A 27,043-nucleotide genomic window follows, 5' to 3' on the forward strand; every position below is an offset into this window, starting at 1 on the left:
CAACAGCTGAGCAATCCAAACCTTTTCTTAAAGAAATGCAAACACAAACTGACCTACCAGAGGTCACTACAAGCAAAGAAATTACTCCCACTAGCGGAATACAGATTGTTGGTTCTTCCAATGCATAATTCAAACCAACAAATGTGACAGAAGTTCTTTTGGATTCCATCAAGAAGATAACAGAGTGTAGTTCACAAGCATACAAGGCAATTGATGACACAATTCCAATTTTGAAAATGATAACACCCAAGTGTAATATAGATAATAAAGATTCTTTGAATCAACTTGACACATTGTCTAAGTATATTATTGACAACACTGTGACAGTTGAACAAATAAAAGAGGAAGCATTCAAGGAGAAACTAGAGATGGAAAAACACAAATTCTTTGGAGAAGAAATAAAGAAGTGTACAAGACAATTTGACACTCTTTTACCGAAACTATGTAGTGCACTAAAAGAATTTAAAACTTTGTATAGAGATACATGTAAAACTAAATTTTTGATAGTAGATATAGACTAGAAGATCAGCAAGGTACAGGAAGAAATAAATCAACTAGCTGATAATTTCATTAATTCATCTGAACAATTATTAGTTTTTGAGTAGAAAATAACAGGTTTTGAAGAGGAACTTCTAAAGTTGGAAAGAGAAAAGGAAAGAATAAAAGGAAAGGCAAAATATCTAAAATGGAGACTTAGTCCAAAATTGGATTACCTAGCCTCCCTAAGAAAAGAGATATCTAAGGCTTTAATTCAAGGACAGAAAAAACCGACACAACAAATGCAACACCTCACCGATACAATTCAGAGGAAAGAGGCCGCATTAAAAGATAGCAAACGGTTCACTAAGAGCCTGAATCTGGTATTGGCAGATCTTTTTCAGATTGTAACCAACCGGTTACAAGGATGAAACTGGAAACTGCATTCAATTGACACTTTGACAACCTTTGTCATTGATGCCAAAGGGGGAGTAGTGGTAATGAGAAAAAATAATCAGCAAATGGCTCATCAATTCAGGGGGAGCACATATTCTTTTGGTATGCACATATTCTTTTGGTACACAATTTTTGGTAAGACAGTTTTGGCAGATTTTTTTTGGATGACAATTTTTGGATTTTTCTCATGAGTGTTGCCATCAATGCCAAAGGGGGAGATTGTTGGCAAATGCACACTCCAATGAGATATTGTAGGTGATTGAAGGTTTTGTCATTGATGGCAACCTTACAATCCTATGACACCGACAAGACAATTTACCGGCACCAGAAAGGACAGACTCTACACTGGCACACAAACCACTGGCAGTGAAAGAAAGTATACTAGCACCCAGGCCGATAGGATTTTTGTTTATAATATATTTTGTAAATTATTGTAAAATCATTGTAAGTCGACTTGGCATGTTGTAAAATGACTCATATATATAAGATCATTATAGAACCTTTGGAAAAGAAAGAAAATAGGCGAAATAAGGCAGACCTATTATGCGAATTATAGGTTAAGGGTTTATGTATGAAGCAAAGCTAAAACCGGTACTAGATCTGGCATAGTAGATGCTGTTTTAAAGTAGTACAAGACATTGGATTTACATAATCCATTTTGTAAGTCAGTGAGACTTCCCATTTTGTAATTGAGCAGTGAGCTCTAGGCACTTGGCCTTCTTGCATGTGCAGGCCCCTATTGTAGCAGTAATATTCTCTTATTGGCCGGTAAGTGAATATTGTGGGTCACAAATCCCACCAAGGTTTTTCCCACACCGGGTTTCCTCATTAAACTACTGCATTATGGTGTGTTTTTCATGTGGTTGTTGTTATCTCTGTTTATTGCATTACTTTCTGTTTATCAGTATATAATATTGATATGCTTTACATGTTTTAATTCAAGAAAATCTTTTCACCTGTTAGATACTGATTCACCCCCCTCATCTCAGTATATTTGGGAATCCTAACATGATCAAGATAGGATTCCAACGTACCAGTGAGGACAATAACATATATCTTAAGACTGATGGAGACAAAGCATTGATAGTTGAATTATTTGTGGATGATATAATTTTTGGAGGTGATGATGATTTATGTATGGCTTTTGCTGAGGAGATGAAGAAAGAATTTGATATGTCTCTTATTGGTGAGATTAATTTTTTCATTGGGTTGCAAGTCCAACAATTGGATGGTGGAATTTTTATCTATCAGAGTAAGTATGTAAAGGAAGTGTTGAAAACATTTGGCATGGAGGATTGTAAACCGGTTGGTAGTCCAATGATGGCAAATTGTAAATTGTCTAAATAGGATGATTCACCCTTTGTTGATGAAAAAGACTATAGGTTCATGATTGGTAAGTTGCATTGTGTTGTTCATAGTAGGCCTGATATTGCACATGTTGTTGGTTTGGTTGCTAGATTTCAGAAGGATCCCAAGGAAAATCACTTGGTAGTGGTGAAAAGGATATTTCAATACTTGAAAGGTACAATAGATTATGGCTTATGGTATCCTTATAAAAATGATTTTTCTTTGGAAGTGTTTATTGATGCAAATTGGGTAGGCAACGTTGATGATTGGAAAAACACTATCGGTGGAGATTTTCTTCTTGGAGGTAGATTGGTTGATTGGACAAATAAAAAGCAAACATGTGTATCACAGTCAATATTAGAGGCAAAGTATGTTGCAACATCAATGAATTGCACACAAGCAATTTGGATGAGACATGTGTTAGAAGGTTTTAAACTTGATATGTCTGAACCAATAACTATTTATTGTGACAATACAAGTAAAATTAATATTTTAAAATATCATGTATTACATGCAAGAACTCAACACATAGAATTGAAATATCACTTTCTAAGGGAGAGAGTACATGAAAAACAAGTCAGAATGGAGTATGTGACAAGCAAAGAGAAGCTAGCAATCAATCCAGTATGTTTATTGAAAACTTCTCACTATGAATTGATAAAATGATGGCTACTCTACAGGGGGAGTAGATTAGATGAGATTTGCAAAGATGTTGAAGACAACAACAACAGATTTGATGATGGGCAATGCATATGCACCTTTGGAATTGTTGTCAAAGGGGGAGCATAAGAAATATATATGATTGGGGAGAACAAATTAAGATTAACAGAGACTACTAGCATCACCAATATCCTCCAAGAATCCATGAGTACCTGTAATTGATCAATCCATGCTAAACGCCAAATGGAACCACAATAATATCATGAACTATCAAACAAATGATCATGTACCCAATACAAAGAGAATAATCCAAGATCAATGTCAAAGCTCCAATGGCCAAATCAGGAACATAAACATGACAACATGATCTAATTTGTCTCAAAGAGATAACATGCTCCATATGAATATATCAAGTAACCATATCATGCCAAAACTCTAAGCATGCAATCAAGAGTGTACCATGACATAGTATAATACATCCTACCAACAAGGATAACATGTAAAATGAAAGCATAAAACCACATGTATACCAAGAACTCTGTGAGTCCTCAAGATGTAAACATCTCCTAACAGTGTACCTACAAATGCAAGAGAATCCTTCTGTAGCAACAGGATCTAAGACATCCTCCAACATCTTGTTGGAATTCTACACTCTTATGAGAATAGTTGATGATGTCATTGATGGAAATCTATTGGCAATCATCTGGAAACCACCGGCAAATACTAGCACTGGTAATAGATTTCTACATACACCGACAGACACTTCACCGACATTGACAACAATGCAACCGACACTCAAGCTGACGTGGAATAAACTTTTGTTTATTGTTTTGTAATGTAATTATCTTTTGTAAGCCGACATGGTATATTGTAAAAGACTCATATATGTATGAGATCTTATAGGTCATTTTAATGATAGAGAGGTATGAAGATGGATGAGAAGTATAATGCAATTTTGTATAAGGCGATATAGTTGACAACGAATGTTTTGGTTATTGTCTGAGCTTAAACCAGTATTGAACCTGGCATATGAGATGTTGTTTTGAGCAGTACATTATATTGGATTTTGATAATCCATTTTGTAGTCAGTGTGACTCTATTTTGTGATTGAGCAGTGAGCTCTAAGCAGTTGGCCTCCCTACATGTGCAGGCCCCTCACTGTAAGTAGTATTTATTCATTGGCCAGTGAGTAAATATTGTAGGTCACAAATCCCACTGAGGTTTTTCCCACACCGGGTTTCCTCATTAAATATCTTGTGTTATGGTGTGTTCTTTATGCTATCTTTGTTATTCTTATTTGCTGCATTGATTCTTATTTACTAATACACTATTTTGGTATGCAAAGTTTTAAAAAAGTTTAAATATTTTGCTAACCGGTTAGACACTGGTTCCCCCCCCTCTCAGTGTCTTTGGGACTATCATTGAATCTAACACATCTGCATACAAAGAAGATCATCCACCAACCAACATGGTGAATACACATCACTTCTACAAGCTCCCACTTAACTGTGATACCAAGCCCTCCATAGCATCATGATAAACCATCTCCTAAATGAAGCACATCAAGGTCTACACACATCAACCAAAATATAAATAATAACAAGTAAAACATGAAACCCATCTCAAGAAGATACAACCACCACCAACAAACCACCAATTAGGAATAAATCCTACACTGCCAACTCATCATTGTTAAAATCTCCCACTAAAAGTGTAATCAAATAAATAACCAAGCTATTAGGACATCATGATCAAATACATGCTACAAGTCCCATACCAACTATCCAAGTACCAAAATTATCATCCATCCTCTCATCTCAAAACAACCATACCAATGCATAAATGACCACAGACAAGGTCAACTAACAAGTATGCACCACAATGAATCAAACTTGGTGGATATAGACAGTCTGCATTCGAGTCATTCCACTACAAGTGAATGGGTAGCTAATCCACAACCTATATAACTCATAGATCCAATCACCAAACATGCAAACTCATAATCACATTAGTAAACTGCAAACTGAGATATCAAAGAGAATAATCCATGTAGACAACCATGACTCAATCACCAAATCACCATCTGATCCGATTTGCCAAACATGTCCACAAACAAGTACCATAGTCAAATGAACTAAATAAGTATCAAGGAGATAAGAAAAACCTCCTAACATCAAACCAAATCTCCACAATAATGACTATTTCTTGTCAATGCAAAGTATGTACCTGCATACCCATGACACCATAATCATCACCTACATCCAATTGTCACCCATATAAAACTCCAAGTCTCAAACCGAGTCCAACCATGTCCTCAAACCAAGAACAACATGTAAACCTCCCCATACTCATAAAAATTATACCATAACAACACCAAATTTAAGTAAATTGAACACCCTCTCCAATGCCTATTCAAAATCGAAAAACCGATTTTGTGTGCAAAAGATATGATCGAAACTGCATCAAGGAGAATGTTAGGCTTCTAGGCTCCCAAAACATATCAAAATAACAAAATCATTGAACTTAAACTATATCAAATGGTAGTGCTTAGAATCACCTCTCCAACGAGTATAAGAAGCCGAAAAACAGACTCCCCGGGTGAAAGTAATGCCAGCTGGGAGAAAAAGTCCAATTTCGCTATATGAGAACACATGGACTTAAAAAATTTCCAATTTCCTTAAGTCCATTTTCCAAAAAAAATTCACCAATTGGAGAATAAAATTTCCAAATGCAAAATAAATTTTTTTCCCTCCATGGGCTGACTGGTCGAGCCCCAAATTTCTTCTTCCAAAAAAATTGTGGCAATTTATTTAATATATTAACCAAACTGCATAAAAATGCAATTGTTAATTTGCAGGCGGAAATATTAATTTAAAAGCAGTTTTTTTTAAAAATGGTGGTTGATAGGGGAGTCGGTGGTGGGGACCACTATCGGTGGTTCGGCCCTGCCGGTACCACCGATGGTGGGAGCCCTCCCGCCAGGCCGACAGTACTGCGAACAATACTATTGCAGTAAGTATGGGAAATGTGGGGGGTGCAGGAAGCCCCCCCCCCCCCACATTCAATGTATATATATTTTTTCAAAATTTCAATTTGCTTTTTTAAAAAAGAACCCCTCAACTTATCATTTTTTTACTTATATTTGCAGTTAAATAATTCCGACAGGCAAAATATTTATATTTAAAAAAAAAATTTGATACCATTTTGTAGGCAGTACGACCATACCGTCTAAAAAAATTTCAAACCTAGGCCTCTGACATCAAAATAGGGAAAATTATAAATGATTTTTTGTCTCCTAGCCAACTTGAATCCATCCATGAGATTTGTATTGTCCCACGTGGCCATTTATGAAATCTCACTCCCAAAACCTTCATTCAAAGCATTTTTCAATGATGCCCTAGATTGACCAAAAATCTTCCAACCCCAAATCTGCAAACAACCCATCATAACAACAAACCCAATAACATAGATTTATAATAACAACCCGCAAAACCATATATCATGCCTTGTCTTTTCATTCTTTCATGCATTCCAACTAGGGTTATAAACACCATTAAAACAATAGCTCTCGTACCACTTGTAAGGAAACTTGCAGTCAACTTTATGACAATTTCCACATAACTCATTTAAGATCTTAATCAAATCAACACATTGAATCCACATGCAAAGAATAGACAACATGCCCATGAAAATGTGACACAAGATATATCCTAGGAAAACTCAGCCTCCAAAAGCATCATCTAGCATGTATTATTAGCAATGTGTCCATTACAATACAACTATGGAAAGCCTTCGAAACCCATCCATAACCAAGCACTCCATGTGACCAAGCATGAATCCACACATCCCATGCCATGCTTCCTCCTTCACAAATGCTAACCTGGCTAACTGACCGACCAAAACAACTACCCTTGTGGTTGCTTTTATAAACATAAGCTCCCACAAAACCACCAAGTGGTATTACAACAAAACCATGTGCCCAAAACCATGTTACAACAAAATATAATATTTTTCCTACCTACCCTTGACACACATTTAATATTGGGTACTTCATCACAATTGCATTCCCGAATATTAAATAAATACAATATAATAATACCAATGTGTCAATACAACTCATCAAATGGTTACAAGAATATTCCAAGGGAATCTCTACATGTTGCACATCCATCTAGGTGCAACAATACAATATCATATTACAATATAATTTCATGTCCACCTCACACAATAATAAAATAATACAACAATGAAACATTATTATGCAAGGTGTACAACACCATTTTCTCAACAATTTTCCCTACTTCTATCGATGCAGTTTCCCCCCATATTTTTTGACGGGGATTTGGGGGCAACGCCCCTTGCGGGATCCAGGGGTAGTGCCCCTGGTGCACTCCCTGTCGTGATATAGGGTGGGGTCGAGGAGTAGCGCCCCGTGAGGCCAAAAATACATATTATTTTATAAAGGCGTCGGGTGTTATTTTTCTATTGGCTGACATGTTGTAACCCTAATTTTATAACTAACATGTGTCTTGATAAAAAGGCTAAGGGTTAGGGTTTTCTGTAGAGAATTTTGTAGCGGTATTGAGTTGCAAGGGGATTGCTGGTTGTAATTGGTTTTGATTTACTGGATACTAATATTGGACTCTCTGTTTGGTGGATGTAGTCTAAGATTGGGTGAACCACGTTAAATATTGTCTCTTCGTTGTTATTATATTTGTGTTTTTCAATCCTATGTTTAATATTTATCTGCATATAATTGATATTTTTTGCATGCAATTCCTAACACCAAAATAGATCCAAAAATCAAAGAAGCCATCAACACATCCAAAACAAATAAAATATATATAACATGGGAATCTAATCACTTAGTGTATTTTTACTTGATCAATATTTATAAAGGTTTCTTTCTTCAGAGTGTCAAAGATTCCATTAGCTAGTGTATGGCTTGCACATTCATGTTTGATGTACAATTTATCTCAAACATCTTTCAATCACTTGAAAGGTCTCATTTAGATGAATTTATTTCTCAAATTATGCAACTAAGTAAAATTTTGCATGAAGTGATGATAATGCACTATCAATGTTATATATTTATGGAGTTGTTGGTGCACCTAGCTTCTTTATTATTGTTTTCCACACCTTGGTCATTTGTTATGCAACTTAAAGGTCATTATAAGAAAAAATAGATTTTTAGAAGCTAGAAATTATTGATGAATATTTTTCTCTTATGAAATCTTTGGTGATAAGTAGTGACACTTGCAACTAGTACAACTTACAAAACCCCACTTTCAATTGAATCTAATTTACAACTGGAAAAGGTTGAAGAATCTATATTTATACCCATTAATTGTGTTTTCTTAGAAAAATTTAAGGCCTTATTACCAATTCTATGTTGAACATTTATTATAATCATGGTATTCTATGAGACCATATTTCTTTGATGGATTTTATCAAATAGATCATATGCATTGTCTATGATCTTCGATAATTTCAACCACAACATAAGAAAATAACATATATGAAATTAGTAAATTAGGCCAAGAGGTGAATAATATTTTTAACAAAGCATAACAATGAACATGGTACTTGTAATGCTATAATTTAAAAATGCAAATAGGAAAAAAATAAACATGCAAGTTCCTATTCAAATCAAGAAAAACCTTTGCTAGAGCTCAACAAAGGATGCAAACAACACAATAACATCAAGAATCAACTCAAATGCTATCAACGACCCATCCATTGTTGAATTATTTTCTCCAATTGGTTATTGGTATGTGGATGCTCTTTTTCTTGTAAGTTGCATGTTTTGACAACATATTCTTAACTCAAATTGTGATGGAGTAAAATGAGTGAGGATGTGCCTCCATTTATAGAAATTTGGAAGAGGAAAAATAGTAACTCAAGATTAGGGAACCTTGTCAACAAACCCAATCATGTAGCTTCAACAATCAACAATTACAATAATGTTTAAACAATATAAACAATTTAAATTGTTTTATTATCGACAACATACATGAGTATAAAATTACAATGTTTTGGTTACACATCCTTTGACCTTATTTTTCCTATTCTGATATGAAAATTTTGGCATGCCAGGTAAGAGAAGTATTCCATATGTTTTTAACTCATGAACGTTTTGGCGTGTATGGAAATTAAATTTTATGCTTAGTCAATTTTGTTGCATTCATCCAAAAGGCTTCATTTGCAGTTATATTCCTCCAATACACTAGATATTCCTTGTATTCCTTCTCCTTGTCCTTTAGTTACTTAAGAATTAGTCAGTTTGTCAATTTCCTCAACAACAAAAAAGAAACTAATGTATCTATCCTTGTGCACCCTATAAATTTAAGGATGTGTCCTCTTGTATGTTTGTCTCCCTTTCTTAATATTTGTATAGATTGACAACATTAAAAATAGGAGACATATCTATGCCTACTGGAAGCTCAATTTCATAAACATTGGATGAAAAATTTAACAACACCTACATGGGCCTTTCTTCCATTTTAGCTTATTAAATGTTCCTTGACAGAACATTTATTTTATTAGATGTTCCAAAATCAAATCACCTACCTTAAAGTCTTGCTCCCTTCTACATACATAGACATGCTCCTTGTATTTGATGGAAGTTTCCTCCAAATTCTATTTCACTTCATTAACCAATTCATGAATACAATGAGTATAATCTTCTACTACAACACTCTTGTTTATCAAATCCACACAATCTCTTAAATATTTCCCCCTTAAGGATATATCTAGAAACCATCAACTAGAGCCAAAGTAGATCAAATCCTCAAAGAAACCATCAACACGTCCAAAAAAGAAAGTATATATAACATGGGAATCTAATTACTCAGGGTATTTTTTACTTGGTCAATATTTATAAAGGTTTATTTCTTTAGAGTGTTGAGGATTCCACTAGCTAGTCTATGGCTTGCACATTCACGTTTGAAGTATCATTTATCTCACACATCTTTCACTAGCTAGTCTATGGCTTCCATCTCATTTAGAGGATTTTTTTAATCATCTTTTGCAACCAAGTAAAAGATTTCATGAACTGATGATAATTCTCTATCAATGTTATATATTTATGGCGTTATTGGTTCACCTTGCTTCTTTATTCTTGCTTTTCGCACCTTGATCACTTGTTATGCAACTTAGAAGTTGTTATAAGAAAAAACTAGATTTTTAGAAGCTATAAACTATTGATGAATATTTTTCTCTTATGAAAGCTTTGGTGATAAGTAGTGACACTTCCAATTGACTTCCAATTGTTTCTAATTTACAACTAGAAAAGGTTGAAGAATCTATATTTATATCCATTAGTTTCATTTTCTTAGAAATTTTTAAGGCCTTATCACCAATTTTATGTCAAACATTTATTATAATAATGTGGTATTCTATTAGACTATATTTATTTCATAGATTTTATCAATAGATCATGTGCATTGTCTGTGATCTTTAACACTTGCAACCACAACATAAAAAAATAGCATGTATAAAACTAGTGAATTAGACCAAGGGGTGAATGATATTTTTAACAAAGCATAACAATGAACATGGTACTTGTAGTGCTATAATTTAAAAATGCAAATTGGAAACAAACAAACATGTCAAGAAAAAACCTTTGATAGAGCTCAACAAAGGATGTAAACAACACAATAACATCAAAAATCAACTTCAATGTTATCAATGAGTCCATCCATTGTTGAATTATTTTCTCCATTGGTTATTAGCATGTGGATGCTCTTTTTCTTGTAAGTTACATGTCTTGACAACATATCCTTAGCTCAAAGTATGATGGAGTAAAATGAGTGAGATTATGCCTCCATTTATAGAATTATGGAAGAGGAAAAATAGTGCACTACATATTAGGGAGCTTTGTAAAAACCCCAATCATGTAGCTTCAACAATCAACAATTACAAGAATTTTTAAATAGTAGAAAAAATTCAAATTATTTTATTATCTACTACATACATGAGTATAAAATTACAATGTTAGTTACACATCCTTTAAACTTCTTCTTCCTATCCTAATATGAAAATTTTGACATGATAGGCAAGAGAAATATTTCAAATGTTTTTAACTCTTGAACGTTTTGGCAAGTATGGAACTTAAATTCCATGCTTAGCCAAATTTGTTGCATTCATCCAAAAGGATTCATTTGTAGTTGTATTCCTCCAGTGCACTAGATATTTTGTGTATTATTTCCCCTTGTCCCTTTAGTTACTTAAGAATCAGCCACTTTGTCGATTTCCTCAAAAAAAATTAGGCAACTAATGTATTCATTCTTGTGCATCCTATAAATTTAAGGATGTATCCTCTTGTTAGTTTGTCTCCCCTTCTTAATATTTGTATATATTGGCAACATTAAAAATAGGATATATATCTTGTTGATCAAGTTGAAAGCATCAGAATACTAAGAGGGGGGGGGGGGGGGTGAATCAGTATTCCTACTTATTTTAAAACAATAAAATTTTTACCAATTGAAATTATCCTCAAAATATCAAATAGACTTGACTAAAGTAAAGCAGTTAATGCAAAATAAACAAGGAGAACACAACCACAAGATAAACACTAGAATTTGTACGTGGAAAACCCAAATGGGAAAAACCACAAAGAGTGTTAACTCTCAGGAAAATATAACTAGTTATAGTTGTCTTTACAAACAGGTGGCTCATTACCAGATTACAAAAAATGGCTCACTGCTGGACTACTCACTGCAAATACAAAAAGAAACGGCTAACTGTCAAAATGATCATTGCAAATAAAAAGGTTGAACTAAGAAGGTTTTCATATCCAAATGCATGAGATCTATTCCAAGTTAAGCTCATATTACCAATATTAGACTTTACAAAAGATCCGGTTAGAGATCTCTAAACCATTGTTCTGCAGTAGACTTGGTAAAGGACTACTGCAATACTGATTACCTTTGTTGTCTGCAACTCTCACATACACCGCTTCTTTCGCTTCCAACTATCTTTCGCACATCACACACTCTCTCTCTCTTGATCCATTCACCTTATGCTGCTACATATAAATTGATAAACTTATAAGGCACTGAGAGGGGGGGTGAATCAGTGCAATCAAAAATAATATAAATCTGATCACCACTTTAACCAACTTGAAAAACAATAAGCATGAAGGAAATATCACCACATATGCAAACACCCAATAAAGCATGCAACACATAACACAGTATTTTTTCATGTGGAAACCCAAATGGAAAAAATCACGGTGGGACTTAGTACCCACAAAAAATTGTACTCTTTCATAATGCACCCTATTAAAGGCCTAGCCCGGTTAGGAGCTTTACAATAATGCTCGGTTAAGAGAAGACCTTGTTAGGAGTCACCCGGTGAAGGGATTTCAACCTCAGCCCTGTTATGAGCTCTACCATGTTAGGAGTAACCTTGCTAAAGGATTTAAACTCAAGTTAATCAGCCACTCGGTGACAGGGATTTGCAAGATCGGGCCTATTAGGACCTACCCGATTAAGGAATTTTAATACTGTTGTAACTGTTAGGAAACAATAGGTAAGTGATCTGCATATAGCACCTTTGTGCCTGATAAATCCACTTTCGTTTTGCTTCTAGCATCAACTAAACATTAATACAGAGCTTCACATTACACCGCACAATCAAATTCTCATCATAGATCCTTCATCTCATACCTCATCACACAATATTCACCTTTTTATAAACAAGCCTGCTAAGTTGGCTAATATCCATGGAACAATTTCCTAGGTGCAATGTATCTGGGCAATCTTGCACATTATGCTTTATTCATGTTGTCCACAAACATTATAACTCAAAAATAAAACATTAAATTTACCAATTTACCGATCTAAGTAACTCTGCTCTACCGGTTAACTGTTCTTCTTGACTAACTGCTTAGTGCATCATAACTCGCTCCAAACTTTGAATTTGTTGATGCAGTATTAGTCATAGACTCTTTCCAATTTCATGAACATGCATTCCAAACCAAAACACTTAACTCTTTACCAATCTTTCGCACCGGTCACTTGATCATAGCATTGTCCCTATTTACCGTTTTGTTGTCACGTTTGTCGGTTCACTATATAACTGCTTCATCTACCGGTTAGGCTTTACCGATTGGACTAAATGACTTAGATGACTCACAAAACATGGTTTCCATTATTGACAACATAAAATTAGTCATCAATCAACCTATTACATCATATCATCATCATCAGGCCAATAATGAATATGTATATATACCAAAGGGCACAAATACAAAATAGTGTGTTGGCTAAGCCCAACACCTTATCAATAAGCTCTTATCGGCCTCCACAATAATCCTACACAATTCCTTTACATACTTTTAATTACCAATGCATATACCGTCATTACCATAAAAATGGCAAGGGTCATCTGGACCCAAGAGAACAGACCTATCGTCACAAGATTAAACTCAATATCTCCAAAATGTAGACTCCACATATACCAAGGAAAGCACAATCACAAAACTCGAAGAGATACTTATGATAGATACCAAAGTCTCTAACTATTTACACCAGGACACATAACTGATATCGGGATCAACAAGAATTCGTAATATCGGGATACCGAGGTCAATGGGAACTCAATGGGACCTCAAAAGGTCATCATCCAAAGCTATCCATGTTGCATAATAACTTCTAACCAAAAACCCCAACACCTAAACTGCACATACATACTGACCACATACAATCCTTGCATAACTATATCCATAACATCCATGACATTTGTTGTCATGAAGGATTGCACCTGTGATGCTTAAGTATTAAACTTAGCAATCATGTGAAACAGGGGAATACGTTCAGGTCTGTGAGTTGCCTATGATGAAAGTAGACCTCTAGATTATAAGTCATCTTCCTATATGATGAATCTCATGTAAATGACTTTCTGATGGGAAAAATGATAGATCGGATTTGGTGAAGGCAACCGTGAGATCATTTATGGTGATTGACAAGGTCAAGGCCGACAAATAGGTTGCAGACTAGTAAGTATAGTAAACGTGCATAGGAAGGATCAAAAGATGGCGTGTTGTCTAATTTGTTACAGGTTTTCAATCCCCAAGCATATCAGATATGATTTTATATGGTTCATGGTCAGTGAGAGAAAACCCTAGTGCTCCAAGTTTGAAGTTATGTTTTGGCGGGAAAGCACAAGGATAAATGTGTAGATCAAAGATCATAGTTGATTGATGTTGCCAGATGTTGTGGTGTCGAATATTGAAGATCATAGTGTGAGAGTGCAGTAGAGAGTTAATCAGTCAGAGAGTTCATCAAAGAACATTGAAGCGATTGAGTGCTTGAGAGAACCGAAAGAAGGGTTTAATCAATAAGAGGAGCTTGACTGGTAAGAGACAGAGTCACTGTGAGCTGTCATAGAGTTATTATTCAAGTGAACCGATAGTGTTAGAACTGGTGAGTAGGTAGTAGAGAGTGAAGCGGTCCAGAGCAAGTGTCAGAGAAGATCAGATAAGGAAGAGACTGAAAAGGATTCAGTTATAGTAAAGTGAATCGATAGAGAAGACATCGAGTGACAATAAGAGGACTCAACTGGTAAGGTAGTGACAGAGTATAGGAAGAGTCAGAGAAGGTGAGCAGAGAACCAGTAAAGAACAGAGCAGAGGTAAAATAGTGAAGAGATATTTGTGAGAGTTACAAAACACATTTGTAACAAGGCTATTACTATTGTATTGTTTTGACAACACTCATTGTAATCACTGAGTTGGTGCTTTGTGCAGGGGTTGGTGCTCCTTTGGGTTGGTGCCCATAAATAGATAGGGGTTGGTGCTCCTTGGGTTGGTACCCTAAATCAGTAGGGGTTGGTGCTCCTTGGGTTGGTTCCCTAAATAAGAAGCAGATGGTTCTCCTTGGGTTGGTGCCCTAAACTTTTTAATACAGTTGTTTTATTGTGAGGCTGGATTGGAGCAGTACACTCCAACAACATTTATCAATGAGGTTTTTCCCATTTTGGGTTTTCCTCGTATATCTGGTGTTATGTGATGTATCTTTTTGTGTGTTTGCCTCTTGATAATTTCCCTTATCTCACCGGTAGATTCACTTAATGTTTGAACTCCTAACCAGTACACACATCTAGGTTTAAAAGGTTAAGGTAATTGGAAACCACTGATTCACCCCCCCTCTCAATGGAATCTTTTGTTCAACACTTTCATCATGTCTTTTGGTCACTGTCATTATACAATACTACAAATGTTTCTTTGAGCTCTTCAATATATCATATACTGTATTCTAGTGCTCTCAAAACTAAGCTCCATCAGTGTTTTAAGGATGGTCATGATAACATTTTACTGTTCCCACTATGATTGTTGTTTAAGAGTTTTTTAATAAGATTGCTTCTCCGATTACTATAAAAATACCTTTCTTTGGACCCTGTCGGATTGGTGAAGGGTTCTCAAAATTCATGAACTAGGTTTTCACAAGATTTTCTAGGTTTTTTTGTTTTCTAATTTTTGTGAAAAAATAGGAAAACCCAGTTTACGAATTTTGAGATATGATCAAATCAACGTGATTGTATTTTCTAAGTATTGACATATTTCTTATGGCTGCATATTCATTATATATTTGCCTTTGGCTATCTTGCAGATGGATAATCTGTGTATGGATAGTGATTCTGGGTTTCATGAGTTTGTTTCCTTTTTGCTACTATTAATGGACTGGCCTTTTATCTTGATTGCACAGAATGACTGATTAGAGACAGTGATAACCTTTGTGTTATTTTGATCTCGAGATTGTCTTTGTGGCTTATGATCACTGAACTTCCATTATATTTGTCATTTGCATTCACTTTGTTTTTGCCCTATACCTCCTTATGACTAAGACTACCAGTGGTCTTGAGGTTGTCACTATGCTGAGGCTTTGAATTATAATGTCTCTTCTCTGAGATCACTGCTAAAACCATGTATTTGTTGTCTCCATTAGCCATTCATGACTAGGGATATTTTGAATAAGGTTGTGATCAAGGGTCTATTAATGAAACTCTATCATTAGTCTTTACTTAGGAAATCTTTTATTTCCTTGGGACTGTAGCTTATTATATTTTGCATGGACTGTCTCTTTTTTTTTGCTTTTTCTCATTGATGCATGACTACCCTTTTGATAATACTGTAGGCCTATATTACTGCTCCTTTCCCTCTTAGCACTGTTACTATGAGTACTGTGAGTGTGATGGCTCAATGGTATGGACTGCTCCAATGGATCTTGCTCTCATGTTGCCTTATTGTCCATCATAGTTGTTGTAATTATATCACTTGACTGTCATGAATTTGAAAGTAGTCCTTATTTCCTTTGTATTATATACTAGGTTGTGACAAGCTTTGTATCACTATCATCTTGCATCTCTTGAGTTCTTTTCTTTCCTCAGCATGATTGTAGACTGATTTTGGTCTCTTTCATGCTCAAGGATAGTATTGTAGCTCACTAAATTGAGATTGTAATAGCAACAACTCCTTATTTTCAATAAAATAGCAGTTATTTTCCTTGTCAATACTTTGTATTTCTTATCATAGATGAATGATTTGATGATTTATTGTGTTTTATGATTAATCCTCTAAGTATGTCTCATTCAAATATGATCGGTGTAGGAAGATACATAATAAGAGAAGATCTTAGGTTGTGTAGCTGATTTAATAGCTTGTACCTGTGAAAACACATCGTTTTCCTCCAAGCAAGCTTTGAATTCAGTCCTTTCTAGGAAATACTTATGCATCTGATTGTTAAGTTGAGCTGTGAGAGATTAAGGTCTATTTTATTGTAGGGTTTTGTGAGTTAAGAAGTTTTTTAGGTCTCAAATAATGTTTGGTGCATCACCTCCTAGGATAGTTTTATTTTACGTTATCCTTCTATCCTTTTACCCAAAAAGTTAGTTTATAGGAGATTCATCATACTAAAAGCTGACCTATAATCCAAAGATCTACCTTCACCATAGGCAACCCATAGGCCTAAAAGTATTCCCATGTTTCACAGGATTGTTGGGTTTCATACTTAGCTTCACGGGTGCAATCCTTCGTGACAACGGTTTTTGGCACACCCGGTGGGACCGTTTGGATTGTTTCAATCCAAAAATTTTCCACACACTTTTGTTTTTTGGTGTGAAAACCAGAAAATCCTGCCTTTGGAGGCAAAATCTACACACACCTAGCGACTCCGAGGTCCAAATATTGTAGTTTCAAAGACACAAGTGTTGTTATGTTTCAAAATGGACCTATATTCTGAATTTCCAACTCTTTATATGAATAAATATGTCTAATTTTTAGGGACAATATGCATACCCACCTCCATATTATGAAAATAGCTCTCCTACACATCCTTATCATCCATATCTTAATAGCCACAATGTTGGTTTTAACCCAAAAAACAGTCATATAATAGCAAGTAACATGTTGGATGAAGATATTGTTTCGGTGATACTCTGATGAAAATTGATGATGTTAGATGCATGGAGATTACTTAGCGGTTGTCATTAATGGCAACTCAGCTTAGTAATCCTATATGGTATATGGTGATTGGGATTAACGGAAGTCTTAAGTAAGTTTGGTTATTTATGAGGCATAATTCTGGTTGGTGGAACATAGTGGATTGATCCAGTAAGCACTATTCATTTCTGGTGATTCAGTTCTAGTTGCAGTGATTGGAATAGTTGATTAGGTGTAGGAGAGAACTTATCATGCAATTCTAGCCTCTGGTGTTTATTGTAGTGCAAGTTTCTTGATCTGTTGTCTGGTATTGAAGGAAGAATAGAGTTATCATTATGTTTGATGGTGTAGTGTGTGGTCCAGATTCCTTAACATGATTCTGGTGGATGTTGGTGAAGTTTGAGGTGGTTGGGTCGACTTATGGAAAGCATGTGATCATATGTTTTAGGTCCAAAATAAGGATTTGTAGAGGATTGAGCCGACATGAGCCTACATATTTCATATTTTTTTATTTTGAGAAGCTGACTAGTTGAAGATCTATTTTGGTGCTGCAGATATATTAGACCGACTTGAATGATGATTTTGAAGGTGATGTTTCACGTGCATATCTTAATTTTTTATGATTCAGTACATGTAGCAGAACAGTTTTCCTGAGAAATGACAGTGGATCATTCTTAAGCCTAACCGGAACTGATTCCTAGAATTTTTAGATGCTATACTCCAGTTTAGACATTGTATTTGCTTCTATATCTCATTTGTAGGATAGTGAGTCCTCTGGGGTTGCAGACCTATTTTGTAATTGAGCAGTGAGCTCTAGGCAGTGTGCCTAAATGCAAGTGCATTCCAGTTTTGTAATAATGTTTTACTACTAGCAATACTCTAATAATATTGTGGGTACTCAATCCCACCATGGTTTTTTCCTTTTTCGGGTTTCCACGTAAAAATTCTAGTGTTATGGTTGTGTGGTTATTTGTTTTGTGTTTTTGCATTATAGTTTATGTTCTTTGCATCTGGCGGTTAAAGAATTGGTTTTATAAATTATTAAGTAGCAGAACACTGATTCACCCCCCCTCCCCCCCTCTCAATTTTCATTGATTCCAACAATTGGTATTAGATCTTTGTGCCTCAGAAGAAGCCTAATAACTTGAGGAAGATCTAGAAGATTGAGTCAATGGACTTCAGTTTGCAGAGACATCTTAGTGTGGCACTTGAATACCTTGATGCAATGATGAAGGAAAAGAGTAGCCTAAAAAGAAATCTGAATGTAGCTGAAGACTTCATTAAGACATTGAAGGATCAATTGAACACCTCTAGAGAAAAGAGAAAGAAGCTGATGGATAAGTTGTAGGAGAAAGAAGAACAAAGTGTTGACAATCAAATCCTACGAGATAAGACCGATAAATGTGAGAAGTTGGACAAGGAGAATGCAGTTTTGAAGAATGAGATGCAATCTATTGTCATGAAGCTGACTAAGGAAATTGAAGAACAAAAGAAGATTGAAGAAACCTTGACTCAATCATTAAAGGACAGATCTGATGAATGTTGCAGATTGACATATGAAAATGATCAGTTGAAGCTTGAATTGATGCAAACTAAGAATGATAGGAAGGAACTTGAAAGGCAAATCATAATCCTAAGAGATGAGTTGAATACTGCTTATGAGTACAAAGAAAATTTCAAAGCCAGTTCAGTCTGGTTGGATGAGATGCTAGAAAGTCAAATAAATGGAAAAAAAATGCAAGGACTTGGATTTGAGAAAGGAGAATGCCCCGGTTCTCGTCAGAGCAATTATCAACATAAGAATAAGAAACCTCCGGTAAGACAACCTAATGCCTATAAATTCAATGGTAAATGTTTTTTTTGTGGTAAATTTTATCATATGGCAAATCAATGCAAAAGTAGGATAAATAATAGAATGATGAATAATATGAACAATGGTCCTACCTTTACCACTCAGTGTTTCAAATGCAACAATTTTGGATATAAGTCAAATATGTGTAGAATGATGAACAATTTCCAGAATAAGAGATGTTATGCTTATGGAATGTTTGGACATATCTCTAACCAATGGTGGATGAGACAAAATCAAAAGAACTTTAGGCCTATGCAAAGAAATGTTGTTTTCCATACATGCAACAAACTAGGTCATATTGCACAACATTGCAAAAGTAGGAATGCACCGGTGAACAAGAACAATCAAGATGAGAAAGGCAAAGAAGAGGTAGATGAAATCAAGAATCAATATAAGAAGATGTGGGTGAAAAATGAAGATTCAAATGTTCAAAATGGCTTCACACCTGAATCTAGTGATGGAACCTCATCTGGTAACTAGGGCATTTTTGCCTTAGGGGGGGAGATTATCATGCAGATTTTTAGAACCCCCTTGCGAAGATCTGTAATTGATCAAGGATGGTTGAAGATGATGGAGATCAGTTATGCATTTGATAACCAAAATATTTATGGTGGTCGATAATCCGATGAAAGAAATGATGAAAAATAGTGCAACCAGAAGCCTTTAAGGTTGAGCATTTATTACAACTCAAAATTAGGTTAAAAGGGGCATTTCAGTCATTCATTTTTCACAATGCAAATGAAGAGTAAGAGAAGAAGATCAAGGCAAATGAGTTTGAGTTGTGATAATTGAGCTAGAAGTGATCATTCAAAGATTTCTTGCATCTGGTTGAGATCGAAAGAGGTATTTATCCATTTGTGAGCAATCTTTTCATACCCTAAATTCATTATGGTATCTACATCTAATGTTGTGACTCCTTTTGTGGTGGAAATTTCTAAGAGATCTGGACCTATATTCAAGAGTCATCCATTTAAATCTGTTGAAGATGATCCAGAAGGAGCATTTTCTTCAGTCCCATAAGGTGTGCTTCATACCGAGGATATTAGGGCTTATATCCATTGCAGTATTGAAGAATTGGGCAATGTGGATATGTTATCACTCTACAACAATCATCTGTTTATATTTCGGGAAATCTAAAGCCCAATTTCAAGGCACTTCAGGATAAGGGTTTTGTGTAATTTATTCATTTTCTGGTGCTTGATGAAGCAGAATGGGTCTGATACATTCTGAGAAGAGTTCACGATGAATTCTTGTGGTTGGATCGACCTTACAAGATAACCAAGCAAGCAAGCAAAAAGTCCCTGGATTAAGGAAAATACAGAATACAATGCTGACAAATATTACTGGATCTCAATTTGACAAGCAATCAATGACCATCAATGATATTATTGAGCATGATATTAGATTTGCCTCAATGGTGATTGGATACAAGTTATATCAATTGAGTAGGCTGAATTTTGTCTCCACCATGGCCATATTTACAGCCTATGAAATGCTAAAGGAAGATAAAAGGTATGATCTTTGTACAGTGTTTCTCATTGAGTTAATGAGAAACTTGAAGAAGATAAAACAAGATAAGAAACATGTCTTCAAGTTTGGATCCCTAATTGTTTGTCTAGCACTTTATTTCATGAATGAGATCCCTAAAACTTGTAAAGTCCAATGGGCTTATGATAAGTCGGTATCCATGCAAATAAAGAAAAGATTTATAGGTTTGGGTGACATTGTAATGAAAAAATCAGCTTTATGGGACTATTTCAAAATCTTTCAAGCCACTATGAAAAGCAGAGAGAGAATTCTTAAAGACATGGTGGAGAAGTATGAGAAAACTATCTGTTTCATGGTTGACAAGGATCAGTGCCATATGGAGGCAGTTGAGCCAAGAACTGTCTGGATCATGCCCATGGGGTATGAGGTGGATGCAGTCACGCTTGATGCATATGCACAACACCTGTTAAGTCAACCGATGAACTTGAAAGAGGAGAGATTTTGCACTTTCCAAGAGAAGGATTTGGACCTACATAAGAAATTTACTAGGCTCAGAAGAAAAAGAAAGGTAAGAAAGGAAGTTGAAAATATTGCTAAACAAATAGGCATAACCTGGGAAGCAGTGAAAAGATCTAGAGAGAAAAATATACTAAAGGAGGAAGATATGGTGAAGCCACAAGCTAAATCAGTTCCCACTCCCTCCAAGCAAAGTAAGTCTGCACCTACCTCTGATGTGCAAAAGTTGGTCCCTCCACCCAAGCCACAATCAGCATCAACTGGTGGAGTAGAAAAGAGGAAGAAAGAGAAACCTACAAGGAAGTATGTAGCAACAGAGGAGGAAACTGAATCAGATGAAGAGGTTAGAGAGGTGAAGAGAACAACTACATTTGCTAGATTAGTCAGAAAACCTCTATCTGGTGATGCTCCACCTGCAAAGAAAGCTAAAACACAAGGAGAGAAATCCGACAAAACAAGAGCAGGCAAGAAGAAATCTGAGATAGATGAACCTCATAAGTCTAGTAAGCTTGAAGGATATTAAACTATTGTGCCCCCATTACAAAAGATTGTAGATATAATAGTTAATGAAGGTAACTTTACAAACCTTTCCATGTATTATGAGCATTCTAGTGAAAAAGTTTGGAGACCTATTGAAGAAGTAGTTATACATTATATGAATTCTTTTAGTAAAGTATTGATTGAACTGTCACCCATGACTCCAAAATAATTATATGACATTTTGGATGCTTGGAGACACGCAAGTAGTTTAGAAAATGAGAGGTTAAAATAACTTACCTTAGTTAAGTTGTGTCTTGTTATAACAAGAGATGAAATTCCTAAAATTTTGGGACTTGCTAAGGAAAGCTTCTGGAGAAAGCATAGAGTAAGCAAAATAATGTTCGAAAGAGTAGATGAAGTAGTAAAGGATAGAGAAGGTATTTTGAGGAAAATTTTGAAAGAAAATAATTATCAAGTTAATCCGGAGAAGGATAACTCCCAACTGGAAGGACAATCCAACAAAGATACTTCTCCTCCAGTGGTTCATGTTCAAATAGAACAACCATCTATACAGATTGATCCAGTTGAACAAGAAATTGTAGATGACACCGTTAATAATTATTATATTGGCAACTCCAGTGAAGCTATGTAGGATCCTTCAGAGAGAAATCATTGTTGAGATGATAGATGAGGAGATGGGTTAAGAAGGAAAGGGTGAAGGAGATAGTGAGAGAAAAAAAAGATGCAAATACTAAAGAAGTTGTGAAGGAGAAGGGTGAAGAGCAGACTGATGAGGCTCAATGACCATGACCAAAGCCATTGTTCCTAACAAAGGAGAGAAAATTGCAGTTGATGAGGATGATTTTTCTCATGGTCTGGTAGATTTGAGTACTATGTCCCCTCTTCAAGCACTGAAGTTAGCCACCCTAGTGCAAATCAAGGCAATTGAGGACTTATTTAAGTCTGCATCTGAAGAGAAAGAGGTTATATCTTTGGAGACTGTAGTTTTGGAGAAACTTTTGCCTAACCTTAAGCAAGATTCCAGTGATACACCCTCCAATAAGCTCAAGGGTATGTTGAACAAAGTTGAATCAGATTTTGTATCATTAGAGAAAGCAATGGATATAAAGGTTTTGAACAAGTTTGATGAAATGAGGCTCCAAACATTTTTTAAAACAATTGAGGTTGATAGGGCAGTTTTGAAATCTACAGTGAAAAGTGTTAAGGATGCATTAGATGAAGGTGGTAAAATATTTAAGTCATGTCTCTTTTTGCCTAAGTTTTATGTAGACACTGACAAGAAAATAAGAGATTTTGAAGGGCATTTAGCTGGTATAGCACAATCATTTGCCCTACATTCAGTTTTTTTGAGTACCCTTGAAGCCAAGATAATGGATCTCATTGATAAAATAAAGGGCCTAAATAAGGAAAAGGAATAGATGATAAGCAAAGTGGGAGAATTGAGAAGTTTAATCACTCCCCGGATGGATACTTTACTTGGTGCTCAACAAGATGCAGTGATTGCTTTGGGAAAAGATGTCCCGACAGATCTTAAGGGTGTAGAAGCACATGCATACATGTTCAACACCCTAATTAATGTTTTGGATTCTTTCCTGAGAGGATGGAATGAGTATCTAAAATCCTTGAAGGTAACTTATGCGGATATTTTTAGATTCCTATAAATTATTGCATACATTCTTTTATACATAAGTTTTGGTGGATCCTACCTTTTCCATTGATGTCAAAGGGGGAGAGAGAGTAGTGAAAAATGGTGCACATTCTTAGGGGGGTCCAGTTGAGTGTACAGATTTTTAGATTTTTTAGATTGATTGCAGTTTTGGAGTGTTGGACACTTGTCATTTTTCACAGTGCTTCCATCAATGTCAAAGGGGGAGATTGTTGGCAGAAGACACTATTCTGGTGATGTTCTGGTGAAGATTGATGATGTTAGATGCATGGAGATTACTTAGGGATTGTCATTGATGGAAACTCATCCTAGTAATCCTATCTAGTATATGGTGATTGGGATTACCGAAAGTCTTAAGTAAGTTTGGTTATTAATGAAGCATAAATCTGGTCAGTGAAACATAGTGTATTGATCCAGTAAACATTATTCATTTTTGGTGATTCAGTAATAGTTGATTAGGTGTATGAGATAACTTATCATGCAATTATAGCTTGCGGTGTTGATTCTAGTGCAAGTTTCTTGGTCTGGTATCTGGTATTAAAGGAAGAATAGAGTTATCAATATTTTTGATGGTGTAGCATGTGGTCTGGATTCCTTGAGGTGATTCTAGTGGATGTTGGTGAAATTTGAGGTGGCTGGGTTGACTTATGGAAAGCATGTGATCATATATTTTAGGTCCGAAATAGGCATTTGTAGAGGATTGAGCCGACATGAGCCTACATGTTTCACATTTTGCTATTTTGAGAAGCTGACTAGTTGAAGATCTATTTTGGTGGTACGGATATATTAGACTGACTTGAATGATGATTTTAAAGGTGTGTGTGGATGTGAGATTGTGTTGGAAGCGATTGAGTGCAGTTTCGCATGCGCATCTTAAGTTTTCATGATTCAGTATATGTAGAAGAGCAAAGCAGAGTAGTTTTCCTAAGCAGTGATAGTGGATCATTCTTGAGCCTAACCGAAATTGGTTCCTGATATTTGTAGATGTTATACTCCAGTTCAGACATTGTATTTGCTTCTATATCTTATTTGTAGAATAGTGAGTCCTCCAGGGTTGCAGCCATGTTTTGTAATTAAGCAGTGCTCTCTAGGTAGTGTGCCTGAATGCAAGTGTATTTCGCTTTTGCAATATTGTTTAACTATTGGTTATAGTATAATAATATTATGGGTACTCAATCCCACCGTGGTTTTTGCCTTTCTAGTTTTCCACATAAAAATTTCGGCGTTATGGTTGTGTGGTTATTTTCTTTGTGTTTTTGCATTATAATTTATGTTCTTTGCATCCAGTGGTTAAACAATTAGTTTTATAAATCCGTAAGTAGAAGAACACTTATTCACCCCCCCCCTCTCAGTGTTGATTGATTCCAACATAGCCAGCATGCTCAACATGTTTACCACCCACCCAATCTTTCTTAGTCTTCTTGGCAACCTAACCCAGCCTATAACTAGTCTTAAGATCATACTTCCAACCATCTCTAAAATGAAAATTTCCAAGTTAATGAAATTTGAAGTATATTGCAGGGATTCACAAAGATGATGGATGATATTAAAAGCCAACATGATCAAAAGGAGTTATATTTCAAAGCTTATCTTCATGAGCAATAGGATGAGTTTTCACATTAGGCATATCTTCATGAGTAGGAGGAGCTGACTCTTCAAGACCAATTCTATAAGCAATATCTGGTTGAGGAGTACAAACGGAATGAGGATAAATAGGCAAAGGGGTTAGCTGCACAACAAAGACAAATTGAGGAAAATCTTGATCAACAAATCATCGCAAAAGAGGTGGAGATGAAGTTATTATTTCCCCAGCTAGAGGTTCCCAAAGTTGAGGTACTGAATTTCACACAAACTGAGTCTCCTAAATCTCCTAAATATTAAATTCCCATTTTTAGGAATCCTCATTCATTTCAAGAACTTGTTCTTGAACAAGTGCATCCTTATAAAGAGATAATTCTAGAAACCCATTCAGCTATTCATTTCCCAAATCTATTTTTTGAAATGGGTATCCCTATGTTCAATATGTTATGTTTTATAACCAATGCAATCTATGAGGATATTCAACTGCAAATCCCCAAAGAGTAGCCTCTTCAAGAGCTTATTTGCCTCCAATAGCCCCAAAAGTTCCAAAAATTGATCTAGTAGATCCTATTGTTTTCCAAGAGGTTTGTCATACTGAGAAAAGCATGCTATAACAACGAAGCACAAAGCAAGAAAATGATAACCAACAAGAGGTATTGACTGATTTATTTCATGAACTTCCACTTTTTATTGAAGAAGAGGAGGTTGTGCCATGTTCAATACTTACAAATCAGTCGAGACAATAAGATAAAGGTGTAAATAAAGGTAAACATGATGAGGTTTTTGTTTTCTTAATTGATGAGTGATAACTCAATGATGAACAGTGAGTACCAAACCAGTACTAAGAGGGGGGTGAATTAGTATAGACACAAAAACTTTCCCTGAACCGGTTTGACTTCAAATAGTGCACTTGATAGAAAAACACTAATACCGATCTAAACCAAATTACTACCAGTTAAACATAATGAGACTGTGAAAGACATAAATCGGCAACACTTAGCTTTCCATACAATCTACTCCCTCATTGCCACTTCATCCTTATGCATAAACAGATAATCTATCATCAGAGATACAATAATTTACTAGAACAACATGATTCACCACTAAACAGGAAATAACAAAACATCACATGAAAGAGGCATCACACATGACACACATATTTTTCACATGGAAACCTAACTGGGAAAAACCATGGTGGGGATGATTACCCACAAGCTATTTTTGAACTCTTTAGAAGTCGGCTCTGTTAGAAGCCTCATCTGGTTAAATACTGTTACAACAGGTTCTATTAGGAACCGATCTTGTTAGGGATCACCAGGTTAAGGGATGGCTAGAATACCCAGTTAAGGGTTAAACCCTGTTAAAGGTTACCTTGTTAGAGGATTTTATGAACTCAATGGCTTTGAGTCACCCTATTAAATGATTTACAACAAGCTGGTTAAAGCTACCTTGTTAAGGGATTTTCCAACTGTTGAAGTGATTAGAGATCAATAGGTATTACAATGATCTGGTGATAGCACTCAATGCCAATACAAATCCATTTTAGTTCCTTCCTTCTGCACACACACTTTGTAGGTATCAATTCTCTTATTTGGTCTAGAAAGAATCATGTATCTCTGCACTTAGATACACACACACAACATTTGCCAACAACCTCAACATGAAACACAATATCGACCTTATAGGAAACAAATAGGTCAGTAGCATAAACCCTAAACCCTAAACATTTAGGTTGAGCAATTCAGTCGGTTCAATCCTAACCCTTGAATACTTTGCATTTTAATAAAATGGTCTTGAACAGATCTCAAGACATTCTCCATCATTCATTCTTCACCGCTTCTTGGAGGCAATAACCTATCACGCGCTCTTCACCATTTGCTGGGACTTCGCACATTCCCGAGGTAGATAGGATCAATCCCCTTCATGCAAGATCCTTCACGCACATGAGGCTGACGTGGAAACATAATCTGATCTCCATTACAATGCTAACTCATCACACAATTCCATCGGTTGAATCACACAGGCTTGAAACACTTCAACCGGAAACCCTGAGGTT

Source organism: Cryptomeria japonica, chromosome 3, assembly GCF_030272615.1.
Source record: "Cryptomeria japonica chromosome 3, Sugi_1.0, whole genome shotgun sequence".
NCBI lineage: Eukaryota > Viridiplantae > Streptophyta > Pinopsida > Cupressales > Cupressaceae > Cryptomeria > Cryptomeria japonica.